This window comes from Poecilia formosa, unplaced genomic scaffold (assembly GCF_000485575.1).
Source record: "Poecilia formosa unplaced genomic scaffold, Poecilia_formosa-5.1.2 Scaffold42, whole genome shotgun sequence".
In the NCBI taxonomy this organism is placed as follows: Eukaryota; Metazoa; Chordata; class Actinopteri; order Cyprinodontiformes; family Poeciliidae; genus Poecilia; species Poecilia formosa.
Window position 1 is genome coordinate 1,689,555 of NW_006799981.1, and position 16,957 is coordinate 1,706,511.

General features: G+C 36.6%; 1 long non-coding RNA gene across 1 annotated transcript; it reads right to left on the reverse strand.

The window, feature by feature from the left end:
* Window positions 1-13,720: 13,720 nt before the first annotated feature.
* On the reverse strand, window positions 13,721-15,644 carry LOC107836173 (uncharacterized). The gene is made up of 3 exons (XR_001662031.1): window positions 15,527-15,644; window positions 14,143-14,232; window positions 13,721-14,052 (listed from the first exon to the last, which is right to left on the reverse strand). It is a non-coding gene; the product is annotated as an uncharacterized LOC107836173 (long non-coding RNA).
* Between the last annotated feature and the right edge of the window lie 1,313 nt (window positions 15,645-16,957).

A 16,957-nucleotide genomic window follows, 5' to 3' on the forward strand; every position in this document is an offset into this window, starting at 1 on the left:
ATGTATTTGTCTTTCTGCTACTTGATATTTGTCCATATCAGCCACCCTTAATAAACCTATTCAGCATTTCATGTCATCTCTCATTTGCACATCCCCTCTGTCAGCCCACCCAGGTGCATCCCTTGCCACTCTGATGGTATTTTTTCATATCACGGGTTATCAAATCCAAATTCCAATGATGGATAAATCTGCCTGAGCTGATGCGCTGGAGTGTGGCCTGCTGCCATCAATCAACATGTTGCCAGGTGATTTTGTTCCGCTGGGATGTATGACATTATGAGGTCCATTTAGAGCCCCAGCTGAGTCACAATGGCTCCAATCAGTCAAAGTCAATTTTTGGCAGTGGTCGGCTTTTTCTAATCACTGCTCTGCTACAACACCAATGTTTATTCCTTTTGATGTCTTGCATGCACGCCCTCGCTGAAGAGAAGAGCCATTTCCGCCCCGTTCCCTCTTGGGATGTGCTGTCCACTTCCCAAACACGGCATTTGGATAGTGAAGTTGAATTTTACAAACAGCATTGCCACATTCAGTGATTTTCTTTTTAAAATGCCCTGTGATGAAACAGAAGTGGAGTAAGATTGAGAAACTAAATACTGATGATTTTTACTATTATTTGTAGTAAGAAGCAGCATTTGAGGTTTTCTGACAAACATAAAGATCCAATCAAACAGCGCAGTAATGTTCAGTTTATTGTTCAAATCACTACAGAAGTTTGATATCTAAGGAAACCCAGCTGGCTACGTTGAATCACTGACTTGGAGTCAATCCAGTGGGATGAGTGTGTAGTGTGAAAGAAATCTTATTTGCATCTAGTCCTTAAAGATCTATGGGCTACACAAAATATGTTCACAATTTTTGCACAGTCATCTTAGACAATGAAATGTCTGGCCAGTTCTGCCTGTTTTGAGCTCCTTTCAGAATGAGATGTTTTGGCGCCTCTTGTCATTTTAAATCCAAATAAGTTGCTACTAGCCACACCCTGCTCAAGTCACCGTTTACACTTAAAATAGCCACAAACAAATGCACAATTATACAACTCTACATCTTCGAAAAACATTTGTAAAATCTCCTGCACAACCAATAAGAATGTAGCAAGTGGTTTCTGTACAGTAAGTCAGCAACAAAACACTTGTCTTTTCCAGCAGCCATTGTACAGTCTACATACTGTGACAAAAACAGTTGACCAATCATATTGGAGCTCCGGTTGGGTTGCTAGGTGACGGCTCAGCGCCCATTGATTGTGACTTAACAAGGGGGTTCTTGAAACGGCTGATATTCCAGAGACCATAGAACATTAAATTATTGCCAAAGAAGCGCGGTATACCATTTTAGGATTAACAGCATCTACCTCTTTAATATGGAAATTTCTCTTTGAGTTCAAAAAACCAGTACTGAGCAGAGTGATTTCTATTTGCAAAGACATATCACCATTTAAAAGTGGCCACAATGAAAAAAACAGAAGTTATTATACAGGGTTACATTTAAAAACTGATCGCAGCAAGATGACCCTTAAAAATCAATTATCAGATGACCATTCATAAGAAACTGTGCCATTTTCGGCTAACCAGAAACACTTTAGTGCTAATTCAGCTGTATTATTACTCTCCTTTTGCTCTGAGCATGTCTGAACAGAAACATTTAAAATTCAAAGTTGGATTAATCAAACATTTTGTGCTGATTATTTCATTCTTTGTCTTCTGTGACGCTAATGACAAAAATAAGGCTTTTGGTTAATGGATAATTGCATTGTGTTTTCACACTCTTTACAAAACCCTGTCAACAATAAGCTATCAGTAATGCAATCCGCCACACTTTTTTCTTTCAAACAATTGCACTGATGTTTAAATTTATTATATATTTATGTTTTTGCTACCTGATTAAAGACAAAGACTTCTGGCAAGCAGGGGAGACTTTAGATGACAACATCGGCCCTGTTTAACTCTGGAGTGAAATCAGTGAGTGAAAAGCTCTAATTAAATAGTTGTGTAAAATTGATGAAGCTTCTCAGTTGTTTTCTAGCCTGTCAGCCACAGAACAAAAAATCTTCTCCATTAATTCACTGCAAAAGCTTAAAATGTGTAAAAAGACGGATGGATGGATGGACTTAAGAAACTAGACTAATATTTTCCTCATTCTCTCGTTCCTTTTTTCATACTTTAATCAAATCCCAGATGTTTCCAAACTGCACCGGAACCCTGTCAAATATTAACACATCTGGTTCACATAACATGAGATTTTACATTTAACTGCATCCAATCTTTCAACCAGTAAGACTTAAAGGTGAGCCTTTTCTGTTGAACTCACTTTCATTTGATTCTACAATACCCTTGATTTCATAAAAGCTACTTGAAACGCCTCAGAAACCGACAAGGCTAGACTTAAAAGGCCACAACTGAAATTGCTTGATTGCCTGCACCAGCACACAGTAACCTTCAGCAACATGTCCACAAAAGAAAATGGGTTATTTATGACCCTTGCTTTCTGCACAATGAACGGTGCGCACACTGTGAGCCAATGAATCTCAGGGAAGATAAACTCCAGCATTTCACACATAACAAAATCACTGTCCCTTTGATTAAATTAGGGATCTTAAGTTGTGTGTTAGAGACACTTAGTCATCCACTTGATTGCATTTTACTTGAGAGCTTTAGTAAATGAAGCCATTTTGTGAGAGTGAGAAGCACAGACACAGTGGTTTTGGTGAGGCTTTGTTGGATGCGGTATATAGGGGGATGGAAAAGAGGGAGGAAAGTGAAGAGAGGTGGAAAGAGATGGAAATTTTCTCCAGTGAGAAAAGATAAGACTTAAGTGGGAATGAAAAATTGAGTCTAGCCTGTGTCGTAAATGAGTTAGACACAGTATAACCAAAGCACATTATGTGCTGCTGAGTTCACTGCTCTTGGAAATTGCAGTTTATTATAGCAGATAGATGCAGTTTTGTCACTATGTGCTGAACATTTTTGTTTTCACTGAACATTATGAAGGAAAAGATAGTCAAGAATACATCTAATTACATTAATCTCTTAAGATAAGAAAAGTCTATAATCATTTTTTTCTTGCATATTGCATTTGATTTTGTTCTACTATCAGTTGTAATTGCTCCTCCCTAAATGGCAGTAAACGCAATTAAGCATCCGTTTCTGCCCCACAGCATGTTCAACCAGCCGTCACAGGGAAGCGTGCAACAGACATGCTAAATGCAAAAATAAAACATGTTTAGAAAGTTTGGAGAAACTAAAGCACATCTCTGGTACAGTTTGCAATGGAGAATCTGCACGCAGCGATTTCTTGACTCATTTAATGCTAAGAGTAGTTTGCCATTTATTTATTGTTGCTTTCTGAACCACCCAAATAATCTAGTGTTCAATTTGCAAAAGAAAGCATGCATTCAGATTTTAAAACATGACATCTTTTGTTATTTTGACTCATTTAAAAGTGAATGTGTTGGCATTCATTTATGGTTGCCACTAGCAGTCACTAGGTTTAGCCAAAGAAAAAATAGATTTTTTTTTTTGCTTTGTTTTTTTCTGAAGACGTATACCTGCTGAAACATGCAACAGTTTTGTGGAAAATGCCAAGTATTGCCGAACTCTTGCAAAAGGTAAATGTAGTCTTCCACTCAATTTGTTGCAAAGAGAAGCAGCAGCCGTGTCTCTGAGCTGCTTGCACATAAGCACAGATTCCCCTGTGGTTCGACTGGAGGTTGTGCACCGAGTTAGAAAAAATGTTTGAGACGTTCCGTCTCATTTAACGTTCTCACTGACCGATTTTTTAAATTTGCAAGATTTAATGAAACATGAGAGGGTGTGCACATTTGTACCTATTAAAAAAAATCAGACCATGTAGAGATGTCACAGCACATATTCATACTGAATCACAGTTGCACATAAATCAATCCCAGTTGCATGGAATAGGGAATGCACCTGTGATGTAACACCATAGTGCATTTCTCCACTGGTAGTTACACTATCACTCACTGCGGTGTGTGTGGGAGCACAGCACAGAGGGACAAAAGCTCACAAAAATGTAAAATAAAGAGGCTGCACAGATTACAATGTGTTTTTCGTCTTTCTTGGAAAATAAACTTCTTACCAGGATGCCTACTAAGCTGTGTGCGAATTATTTGCATTATATTTTACAAAGATAAACACATGGTAACTCATTAAGAAACAACAAATGAGCGTAATAACAGGTTTGTAACATGAGAAGTATAGCTAGGTACATTGAAAACAGTAACTTTAAAAACAAAATGTTTAAATCAAGAGAAATAAAAACAATGTATATTTATTTTCACATTGTTTTTTATCTCCACTAAAATTTTAATTTAAAAAATGTCAAGGTGTTTGGAGGTATTTTTAAATTACACTTTGCTAACATTTAAACCATAAACCGAAAAGTTTAAATCATTTTGGAAATGTTTTAATACAAATAAACCAAAATACAAGTTGTTCCTAAATGCACCATGGGTATAAACACACAAAGCACACCTGGCAGAGAAACACTTCTTGACCTACATAATCCTCTTGAAACAGGATGTGATCTTTGGATATATGCTTCATTTAATTTAGTAGGAATTCACCAGCACAAAAATCCTGCCTTGATGTCCAGTTCTTCTTCTTACATCAGAGCACAATCACTTGAAAGGATTGTTTCTTTTCCGTTTCTGCAAAGATTACAGCTAACATCCGTTTCTGTTTTCCTATGACGAACTGACTGAACTGTAATTGGTACATCTCCAACATCAGAATGTTTGATGTTTAATATCTACAGTGTTTTGATTATGTTTAAACGGTAACAGCTTTTATTCATGTCTGAAGCAGCCACTTACTCTTCGTTAGCTCCAGCGACAGTGAATCATGAACAAACTGTGTCTCTTAAGTGTTGTTTTCAAGACGTCTTTTATGACATATACTTTATACTCGTACGCAGTGGCTCGCATTTGCAATCCTTCGTGATTTTAAATGTCACCAAGCATTAAAATCCAACTGGTTTATGTAAAGAAGCAGATAATTACAACCAGACTTCGGCTGTTACACCACCCACTTGCGTTTTTAAGGCTTAAACAATCAACATAGCAAAGATAATACCAAGCTTAAAGAGAAGTAGGCAGATTTCAGAGCATTAAGCAAGGACAACCAGCTGTTTTCCACTGCTACTCCGTTATAAGCTCCATTTAGCATCAGGGAGCCCTTTAATGTTCATCACATCTGACAGCATTGTCAGTGTGCTTATTTAGTTTGAATTAATTTTCAAGCTTGTTATGTTGAATGCGAAAATTTATTTGAAACGCAAACTGACATAGCAGGCTATAATTAATAGTGTCATTCATTTGGCTAAAAAGTGTCATGTTGACTTTTTTTCGCTAATTGTTGATCATGAGATAAAAGCAACACGGCGATTAAAAAGAACCCCTCAGCTTGAAGCTGAAAAAAGCCATAAAATTGAGTCTGAAGGGATTTATCATCTTCTGCTCAGTCTTCATTAGCCTGTCAGTCGTTCTTGTCTAGACTGAAATTCCTCCTTGTGGAGCTTTGAGACCGGGCCGCTGCCAAATCACAGGGAAACCCACTGGAGCGCACATAACTAGCTCAACTACACACACACACACTCTACTGTATTACAAATCTTTTTGTTTCCAACCTGAAAACTCTCGAATTTCATCAGAGTGTGAACAATATTGTGAGTGCAGAAGTCTCAAGTGACCATTTTGGTCCTCTCCAAAGTCAATTTCTTCTTTATGTCAACTATTGACTCTCAGAATTTCCTCTCCTGCTCTATAAACAATGAAATGAAATGAAATGAAATGAAGCTGTTAACTGTAGAAGGGAGTTATCTTTCTGTTTACTTAGCTTTTTTTGTGTCTGTGTGGTGCAGGTTAATTAGTTTGAGCGAAAGGAGTGTAAGTTGTGCACAACATCCCAAATTTTCTTCTGAATTCTTGTGCTGCATATCATCTAAATAGTTTTAAGATATGCCAGTGCTACTTTCCCATGCATCTGATGCTATAACAAACTTAGTTTGATCTCCAGCTAAGTGCAGGTTGGCACAGATTATTCTGGACATGTTGAGACATTTTGCAACATCAGCATTTCTGTTAAATTTCTGATCAGTCAGTAGTTTTCCAACCTCCTCCTCCTCAGGAAACACTCTCCTGCATGTTCTAGGTGGCTCCCCGACCCCACACACCTGACTTAAATAAATGGGTGATTAACAGGCTTCTGCTGCACTGTGTGGAGGTAATTTGATTCAGGTGTGCTGGAGCAGAGAAACATCTAAAACATGAAGAACGGTGGGCTCTGAGGACTAGGATCGATGCAAACCAATTTTTAAAAGTATGTTGTGATGATCAACTAATAAAAATCTAATAAGCAAGGGTCAGCTGCAAGTTAGGGTTGTCCTAAAGAAACTCAGTTTGGAACAAAATATCTCTGTTTTTCCAAGAAAAAGCGATAAGAGTGACTGCAAGCCTTTTTTCTTGTTTTTCCAATAAATGAATAATCTTAAATGGTTCAGGTCGGTATTGCGGACATAAAATCTCGACCAGGACATCGATTTATTAAGTTCAGGTGCAAATTGAGATTTATAAAATTCAATATTTCCTAAAATTGGAATGATTAAACAAACTTTGTGAAAGTCTGCGACTCGTTTCCAGCTCCATCTGCCTGCTTGATTGTTGCTCCACTTCCATCCTTTTCAGTTTTTTCTTCCTGCTGTTGATATTCCTCCACTCAGATAACAGCTGGTGTTTGCTGCTTGCAGCTGTGGGTAACGTTAGCAGGCAAAAGTAATATCTCTTCCTCCTGTCTTTTTTTTTTCCTGCGAAAAATGACAGATGTTCATGAATACATTTAAGTCATTTGATTCCATGTTTTATACGGCTGAAAGAGCTTCAATTAAAGCTGTGAACTGTCTGCCACATGCATGTCTGACAGCGGAAGGGGCACGCCAGGCTTCACAACGATTAAAAATCAGCTGACGTCCAGCTGAATTTCAATCAGAGCTGTAACTGGATTAAATTCTCTTCTTTTCCCGGTGGCTCCTCTAAAAGCACGTCAAGATAGGGAATCATTAACTGAATTAAAGTAGACAAAGCCAGGTGGAGGCAAGTGGGCTCATTGAGATCAATAACTGAGACAGACACGTGTGTTTTTATTTTTATTTTGAAGTCGTTGGCTCAAATCCTCCCAGTTCTTTGCGCTTGGCGAGTCCGAGTCATTTAAGGGAGTAATCTGACTTGCTTTGAGACACAGTTTAGTTTATTTTTATTGTAAAAGTATTGGTTTTACTCCTTTTTGCTTTGGGTCTCATTAGTAACTTAAATTGCAAATAAGGTTGACATTTTGAAATGCTCCCGTAGATCAAACACCTGTTTTTTTTGTTTGTTTGTTTTTAATTTATTAAACTTCGAGACCAAAGTTGTTGTTGTTTTTTTTTTTTACAAGAGTAAATAAATAAAAAAAAATCACTTAAAATAAAACAGCAATTAAAGTGCAATTTGTTAGAAATAGTAATTTTGAAGAAAAGAGTGCAGCTGTGGAGATAAAATAAAGATAAAGAGCAACAACTATAAAAACAACTATAAAGTACAATTAAACGTTTGTTAAAAGTTGCAGTTTTTGTCTTCTGTTGTCTCTACCAAATCAGAAGATTTTTTTTTTAAATTTTAAGATTCTTTCTTTTACTTGGATTTAATTGTTGTTCTGAAACAACCTCCTCCAGTAGATCTATGAGAACAGTAATGAGCTTCTTCTTTAAACCAAAGGCAAGTAAATAACAGAGAAACCAGTCTGAATAAGTCCTAGTGAACCTAATATTACAAGGCTGGAATACATTGCAAGAGGCTGCAACATAAAAGCAGCAGCTGAGGCGGCATATAAACACTCTAGACATCATCTATGATTTAAGACATGATAAAAAGCAGATTGAAACTAGAAGTGCATAATTAATATTTATGATTTTTTTTTCTTTTTAATTTACTTATTTTCTTATTTATTGAGTCATTTGTTTATGTTCTTTGAAACTGATGATTATAAGAAATTCACCCCCCTGAGCTGAAGAAGAAAGATGTTCTGAACTCAAGATGATTTATTTTTTGGTAAAAATGTAAAAACAGCACCTCATAAATTACATTCATGATCATGTCTTGTTCATTTAAAAACAACAACAGAAGCTTAGGATTTCAGTTTTTTCTGTTACAAATGTGTGTAAAACTTTGCTGGTATTCTGCCAATGTCTAAAAAACACAATTTCACAATTGCAGTATTGCCATTAAATAAGAGATGTAATTAAAGTCTCAGGTGCGCCATCATCCTCCTACCACTTCCTGTCATCTTCTCCATCTTTTACGGCAGTAATAACATCCGTTTGTTGATCACATGACTAGAGTGATGCGAAAAGTGTTTACATTGCAGTTTTGTGAAACACACTAATTTCAATACGGCCAAAGCATTTTATCCAAAAACAAATTTTCCAAATTGCTGTTTCCATTAAGCAAATTTATTTTCGTAATTTAGATTTGTGCATTTATGTGGTAAATGGAAATGCAGCCACTGTGAAAAGCAATAGTAGATTGATAAGTCTGACTTGAGCTTTAGATAACAGCAGCTTTTAAAAGTATTTGCACTCTTTGAATTTGGGATCTTAAGAGACAAACCAACACAAAGTAAGTTGTAATTGCAGAGAGAAAAGAAAGATACAAGATTTTTTTAAAAACTCTTCCAAAAAAAAAAAAAAAAAAAAAAAAAACAGAAAAGTTTAGCATTTGTATTTTACCTACTAAGTAGAAACCATCCAGTCATTTGGTTGATGAAATTCAGACACTGCAGGTTTTCCTCTAATTGATCCATTGCCCTGACCTCTTGTTTTCTTATATTTTTTTTATGAATGATATATTTTATTCAACTTAGAAGGCTGTAAACAACTGCAGAAAAGTTTGAAGAAGTCAAATATTTTATGTTTTTCTGGAACCAGATGTGATACTTTGGTCTTCCAGACTGATAAAAACTGCTAACGCATTCTTTCTCCCTTAAATCTCTTTCTCCCGCCACATCCACTCCATGCACATAAGTCCCATCATGCAAGCTTTCCATTGATCTATACCAGAAGAGGAGCTGAGGTTCTTCAGTGGCCCTGATCCTGTGGTTCTTTTTAGCTTCCTGTGTGCTTTTATCCCAGAGGGATCCTTTGTTCTCAGCTTACAGAGTTGATCCTCTCTGTTACGTTGTGTTCAAAGGCTTTTGTTTTGGTACAGCGCATTTGATAAAATCAGATTTCCAGTTCTCCATTTTACTGATCGCTGTGTCTGTGTCATACTCGATTAAATATGATTGCCTTTCTTTCCCGTTGCTTTATTTGTCTCGTATCTTTTTAGCTGCAAAAAGGGGGTTTTGTATCAAAATGCCCAAGCAAGGCAGTTTAGCAACATTTAGTTGTTGCTAAAAATTGCCATAAAAAAAACAAAGAGAGAATATGTAGCTTTAAAAACCGATAGCAAAATGACTGTCTTGTGTGGACACAATCCAAATGGATTTTTATCCATTTTGCCTAAGCTGCTTGCATTTCTGCCTACTTTGTTTTTTTGATTTCATGTGAAATTACATGGGACATTTAATGAAATTATAATTCAATGAACTAAAAAGTAAATAAACATGCATAGAGTTTCTCAGGGCCAACTGTACTTCAGTTTTTAGATATTTTTCTGTTCCGGCACACCTACATCAAATGATTGCAGTAACCCCTGAATATGTGACAAAGTGCTACAGAAGCCTGTTAAGGACCCATTTATCTAATAAAGGGAAACGCCTAAAACATGCAGGACAGCGAGTCCTAAAGACCAGGATTGAAAACCACTGACTTTGATTATAAATTTGACGGAGATGCTGATGTTGCAAAAGGTTTCTACATGCCCGTGACAATCTGTGCCAACCTGGATTAGCTGGAGATCAAATTACCTTTGCTGCAGCATCAGATGTGTAGGAAGGCAGCACAGGGGTGTCTTCAATGTCATTTAAATGGGATATGGTACACGAGTTCAGAGAAATTTTTTGAGACATTGTGCAAAAGTTGCAGGCCTGTAGCTAAAACAAATTAACCTAAACCACAGATATACAAGCCACGTATAAAGAAAAACGACCCCAGTTCTGTAACCGTAGCTCAAAATGGCTGAATCAACTCCTCAGTGTGCAGTAAAGTTCTCCAGAGTCCTGCTAATGATCTCATTATTTGACTCAGGAGTGCTGAAGCAGAGACCTTGAAGACCCCCTGCTCTAAAGCATCGACTGGTATCGCCGTTTTCCAGTTAACGTTAAGTTGCCTTCTTGGGGATTGTTTCCAACACACCTAACACACCTAATTTTTGTAAACTCAGTTTTTCAGAATACTGCGTCTAACGCCACCAAAGACGTTGGTGGGCTTACCACTTATAACACAAACATTGTCACAGTCACTGAGAACATGCTAAATATAACTAGGCATCTCAGGAAGTTTTGACATTTGAAAATTAAATGTTGGACATAGTCTCTGTTAATGGGAAGGACAAAAACATGCCAAGATGCTGAAATCTTAGCATTATGTTGTGAATTTTATTTTTTGTTATCCTTTTGAAAACTGTCTGGGATCGCCCCAAGATGTTTGTGCCTGCATGCAACAAACACTGACAACACCGTTTACGGTGAAGAAGAAAAAACACACATTCCCAAGTTGTAAAGTACTAAAATGTGAAACAATCTTTAGGGGTTTTCCGATATATGCTCACATAATATCTTAGTTTTCAGCACAATTAGTCCTCTCTGTTCATGCTTGTCTATTGGATGACTTCTCCCGTGAATGCAAATGCAATGTGAAGCTTCCTCTTGAGATCCTCCACTTCCAGTAACCTTGTGTGGTCTCCTGGGAGGACCAAGACAAAGACTTCAGCATAAAAAGACTAGAGAAAAAACACCAAACCGCAGCATAAATCCAAAATAAACAAGACACAGCTGGCCAGGTGAGCGAAGCTGAACCTGGTCCACTGGTTCCTGCATTTTAGAAATCCCTCATTCATCTCTGGGAAAAGCTAACTCAACACTTCTGTGTAACACAATTACCAGTGAAAACAAAAAATACACCTGTATTGGTTAAAACTTTTAACTTTTTTAAAAACATGTTTTGCTTTAATTGAATGTATTTCTTTTATTATCCTCAGAATCACATATCTTTATTTAGAGTAACGCTTCATTATTTCATTGTTGTGACTCAACGTGGAGAATAAATGACTCATTTCTTAAATTTTTTCATGAGTTTAAAGAGCAGTCAATGCAGTGCAACAATAAGAGCTTTATTAAAAAGTCATGCTGACAGGGGGTGTTGTTATTATAGAACAATAATTGGAAAAACAATGGATACATCCCACTGAAGGCTTGCAGGGGGAGAAGATTTCATTAAAACAAACTCAGACAACCATTTAATATTAATAACTCTTGCCTCCCACTTCCTCCTGGTTTTGTTTCTTCCGAAAAAGAAACAAGCCTTTTCAATCCCAGAAAGTAGACACATGATAGACATTGCTCTGACAAAGGACTGTTCTTGTCTTTTGTGCACTTGTAGTCTTCGTTTTCTTAGTTGCACCTTGCTAGAAACACTATCTTAGTTTGCCTTTAAAGCTGTCTTAATTCTTTGAGAAATAGACTCAGCAAGATATTGGAAACATTTCTCAAGATTTTAGTTCATATTGACATGATAGTTGTAAACATTTTTGGCTGGACAACCAACAGAGACAAAAGAGTTTAATAATATCAGTGCTGTGGGGAAATGAACAAATAGCATCTGGATAGCCTACCTTAGCAAAACTATTGTGGTAAATTATTTTCATATTCAGTCTTGAAAACATGCAGGAAAGATGCCAACAGGTGAACAAAATGTGTACCAAAACATTTCAGTACCTTTACACTTTAGGTGTAACAATATGCATAATATTTGGAAACTAGGAATGCACAATTAAAAAAAAAAAAAACTTTACCAAACCATAAATGTATTTTAAAGAATAAAGTTTTTTGAGTCACTTTTATTTGTAGACTGATCTCTAACAGAGAAAGATATATTTTTTTCTCCAAAGAAATAAAGTAAAATCAATTTTATTTAATACTAGTGTGCTGCACTAGAACTTATAAAACTTAAATGTTTTACTTTCAGCTAGATTTTCTTGGAGAATCGTGCTATTTCATAACTGTATTTGTAATACTACAAGGTCTTGTGACATCATGCTGCAATAAGTCTGAGGAGTAAAAAGGGAGAAGAGAATTACAGAGTTTACAGTTTTTCTAACAATGGAAAGTTGTAAGCCATAAGTACAGCTGCGAACAAGGATATTTTTGATGGCGCTTTTTATAAACAAAGGATTGGTAAATAAGATTAGTTTTCCACTCAGTGTTTTCCTACAACCTATTGACCTTCTTAGCGATGCATTGAAAAGACTTAATATATTTTTTACAGGGTCAGCAGTGATGACACTGCCAGCTGAAATTAAAAATTTAAGAGCAAGTGTATTTGAAGCTGCTCTGGTAGTGGCACTGGCTCCATGTCATATCCCCCAACATTATATTAAATTAACATAAAAACCTCTTAACTTTTCAAAGCCGCAACGTGACCAGAAATGGCAAACAAATGTGAGGCAGGTAAGGGGAAGTTAACTTCAGTCACTCTGGTGTGTCCACTTGGATTTTATGCAAGAGATTTTGACCATAAAAGCTACATGATGGAAAATGTAATTGGTTTTGAACCTTTAATCTACTAAAACAATAATAACGTTAAGTAACCCATGCCTGATATGCCTAACAATAAAGCCTGAAAGTGGGCAAACAGCCTAAAGAGATGCGTGATGAAGCTGGTTTAGGTGTGGTTCTGTCTTTATGTTAGAATTAGAAACATGCTCAAATTGAAGTTGGCCATATTTTGCCCCTGCAATCATGTTTTGCAAAACAGCTTCCTGTTTTCTTTTCAAACACAAAGAGAAACTATTAAAAATATAAAACTGCTCCACTCAAGGAGATGAGCCGCAAAGGGAGATTCACAAAATGTTATCTGTTGTCTGAGAAGATTGGGCACTATTGATTAAAACATTGAAAAACTAATCCATAGTCTTCATCCAAAAACTGCAAGTAATTATTGCTTGCGCACATAAAAGTGAGAAAAATGTGTATTTTTTTTAACGCCAACACATGAGAGCTTAAGAAAAATCTTAACATGAAATAAAAGTTGGCATGAAAACGACATGGCAATCCACATGGCGAATGCTGAGATCAGCAGGGAGGTTTATTCATTAGTTTTCATTTCCTCTCTAATGTTAAGATGTCCCTTTATTAAAACAGCAGCAGGAAGAGATGAAGAATTGAAAGAGATTTACCTGGAGGCTTTCAAAGACAGTGATGATGTGAGGTCTCTAAGAAGGAAGCATGTTTTTATGTTGGTAGCAAACGCTGAACTTGATTAGGTTATCTTCTTCCAGCAGGAATGACAACCCGGAAATCAATAGCAGCACTGTAGCCAATTTCTGTGAGTGACACGGAGAGACAGCTGACAAGTGAATAAAAATTAGGCGTTTAAAAAAAAAAAAGGATGAGGCTGATGTTTCACTGCAATATGTATGGCCTGTGGTGTAGCATTGCTGTCCATGTCAGAAAGCAAATGTAACTTGAAATGGCATAAATATTGCATGTACACAGGAAAATAAACACAGCAAGTACACATACAAAGAACAGCTTTTATTCATTGGAGACTATTTTTCACTTTATAAAAGGGAGGCAAAGAAACGCCTGGAGGCAGACAATGAGCACAATCTGTGCTCTCTCTTTCTTAGTGCTTCTCTGTCCTCACACCTGAGGCAAAAAATATCGACCGGTGTCCAATTTCATTTTGTGAATCACCGTACAGCTGTGCGATTCCTGGGGTGGACGCCCGTCTGGTGTTCAGGAATCCAACAATGCTGCCGCGAACCAAAGAGCGGCTGGGCTCCGCGTCTGCATTGTGTGTTGATGGTTAACAGCCTGGTGATGAAATGCAGACTGAAAGGAAAGGCTGGAGGCAGAACAGATCCGATATTAAAGCTGTTGCACTGGTTATTGAGTTTGCCTGGTTTCATATTTCTCCTCGTTATGGCAGATTTACCGTGGATTACAACATGTGGTTGAGGGACTTAACTTGGATTGGGGAGACAGGGAGGGCTTTGACGATCAGTAGGAGGCCACAGGCATTGTGCTGCACACTCCAAGAAATTTTCATCAAAATATAGCAAACTTCATTAATTTATCAGCTGAATAACATTTATAAAGCCACGTTTTCCGATTCTGCTTTTAAGAACCTTATTTTACATCTGGGTTTTTACAAATGAGGACATACTGCCAGTTTTAAAGTAAATTATATATATATATATATAAGATTGTTTTTTTGTACAGCACATTTTGTGTACAAGAAAATTCAAAGCACTTTACAAGATAAAACAAATTAAAGACAATGAAAAAGTACACTTTTCTGTGTACAAAATGTACACCAAACATAATTCTTCCTAGAATACATAATGTAATATTTTCTAGTCATGTGGGTTTGCCATATTCCCATAAATATAGTCTCCATGTGTAGAACTGACATTGATAACTGAAATGATAATTTGAATACTAGATTCTCATTTGTTATCTTTAGATCAAATAGGAATCTAAGAGAAGTGCATTTTTGACTTGATATTGAACTGGTTGCTCATACTGTGCAGTTTCTTGTGATAACACCCTGAACACACAGGTTTTTGGAACCACATATTGTTATCTAGGCACTTTGGCAGGCCTTTAAAAATGGAATGTGAAAGTAAAGCAACGTGAAAACTGTAGATTATCCTATTGCTCATAGGTTAAAATTGAAGTTTCTGAGGTTTTTTATGTCTAGTTCCTGTTTGTGCACAGTGTTCTTTTTAAATCCTTTCCTGCTTACTCCCATCTCTTAGTTTCTTTATCACCATTCGGTAATCCTTTTGTTATATTCTGTTTAATGATTGTATAGTTTTCTGTTGTTTTTTTTTTTTGGTGTTTTACTTTGTGTGCAGACATGAATCATTACAGAGTCCCAGTGTTTCAGTCTTCAGATTCCCAAAACGTTGTTTGAGTTCTCACATTAGTCTCACCTGGTCCAATCACAGTTATCACATTTCCTCCCTCATAATATATTTATTCCCTTTGAAAGTTCCAGCTGTTGTCAAGATTTCCAGAGTTCTGCTTTGTGTTGCTGTACTCAGTTTCTGCTCTGATCTTTTTTTTTTCAGTATTAAAATCCATTCTCACACAAACTTTGCCTCCTGCTTTGAATTTGTGTCTTTCATGAATAACAAAATTCTTCCAATGTTGTGAAAACTGGTAAAGTCAGACAGAAGCCAGCTAGGTCGACTTTCTGCTGCTGAAGTTTATTCTACATGCTGTTACATCATGGAGCGTAATTAGCTTTTGATGCACAACATTCCCATTTTGTTTTCATCTCTTTTTAAAAAAAAGAAATAACAGTGTCATACCTGCTGTGCTTTTAGACTTGAGGTCAGACTGAAATACTGAAACTATATCATGAGTTTATGGAAAATCTTTCAGCTGAAGGTTCTGAAACCAGAAGCATTCCTTCTCCATCACACCTGGATCAAATGACTGGCTCATTACCAGGTCTCTGCAGAACTGAATGACATGATGATGAAGGAATTTTAGCCGTTAGATTCAGGTGTGTTGGCATGGAGATGCATCCTAAAGTTGCAGCAAAGCAGCTCTCCAGGGCTGGATTTGTCGCCTCAGCATTCACACATTTTCTCTATATGACTGACATAAGCTCTGGATCTTATTTGCTAAATTAGCTTTGAAGCAGTGCAAGAGTAAAGCTGCTGGTGGCTAAAAATAAAAACTGCCAACACTGGGACAATGCAGCTGGTCAAACGTATAAATCTGCTGTGTTGTGTTTCTTTTGGGATGGCTACATTGTTCTGAACAGATGTTTCCCCAATTAGATATTCCTGTTGACATTTCCAGTTCTCAGTTTAATTATAATAAGAGCTGGACAGGAAAGTTTAAATCTGAAGAAAGAATAATCCAAGATATCCCTTTAAATTCATGGGAAGTAGGATTGATATTTCAAACAGTTCCAAAGAAATGAAGTATTTGCTTTTAATTAGTTATACTGTAGACTTAAGTCGGCTTGATAAAGAACTACATGGGAACCTCACTCAGTCTGACATTTAAGTCTTGGATCGTAAGAAAAACAACGAGTTGAATCATTAACTATAACAGCCTCGCTCTTTATTCTCCCTGTGAAAACCAAGATCTGCTTAATTATATTTAAGAAGAAATTGACCATTTGGTTTCTATGTAAGCTGACACAATTTAGCAAAATTATTCTTCTTTTAATCAAATATAGGACTAATGTGGTGAACTAATGTAATGCAGTAATTCCAGTGATGATCTACTAATGAGACATGTCATTAGTAATGTAACAGTGAGCGGCTCAGGCCACTCAGACAGATTGTATTCTAGCCACGGTTTGCACAGAGGTTGTATCTTTCTAATGCTGATAGGTCCGTATAGCACATTAGTATAATGTTGTTTACTTCATCACCACTATTATCACATCCGTATTAACTTAAGAGGTGTTTTGTATGGGTATTTTAATATACAACTCTGGAAAAAAAATAAGAGCCCACTGCACTGAACCCCAGTGAAACCTTATGTAATTACTTACATTCATTTCTGAGCTCTTCCTGAGTTAAGACATTAGTATTCTTGTTTCTAAATTAATATAAACTTTACTTGAGGTCTGAAAGCAATGGTATATTTTTCATCATTTTGACCATTTCTCATTTTCTGCAAATAAATACTAAATTTCTGCTTGGAATTTCAGAGACATGCCGTCAGTAGCTCATAGAATAAAAGAAAAATGTTAATTTTACTTGAAAATATACCCATAA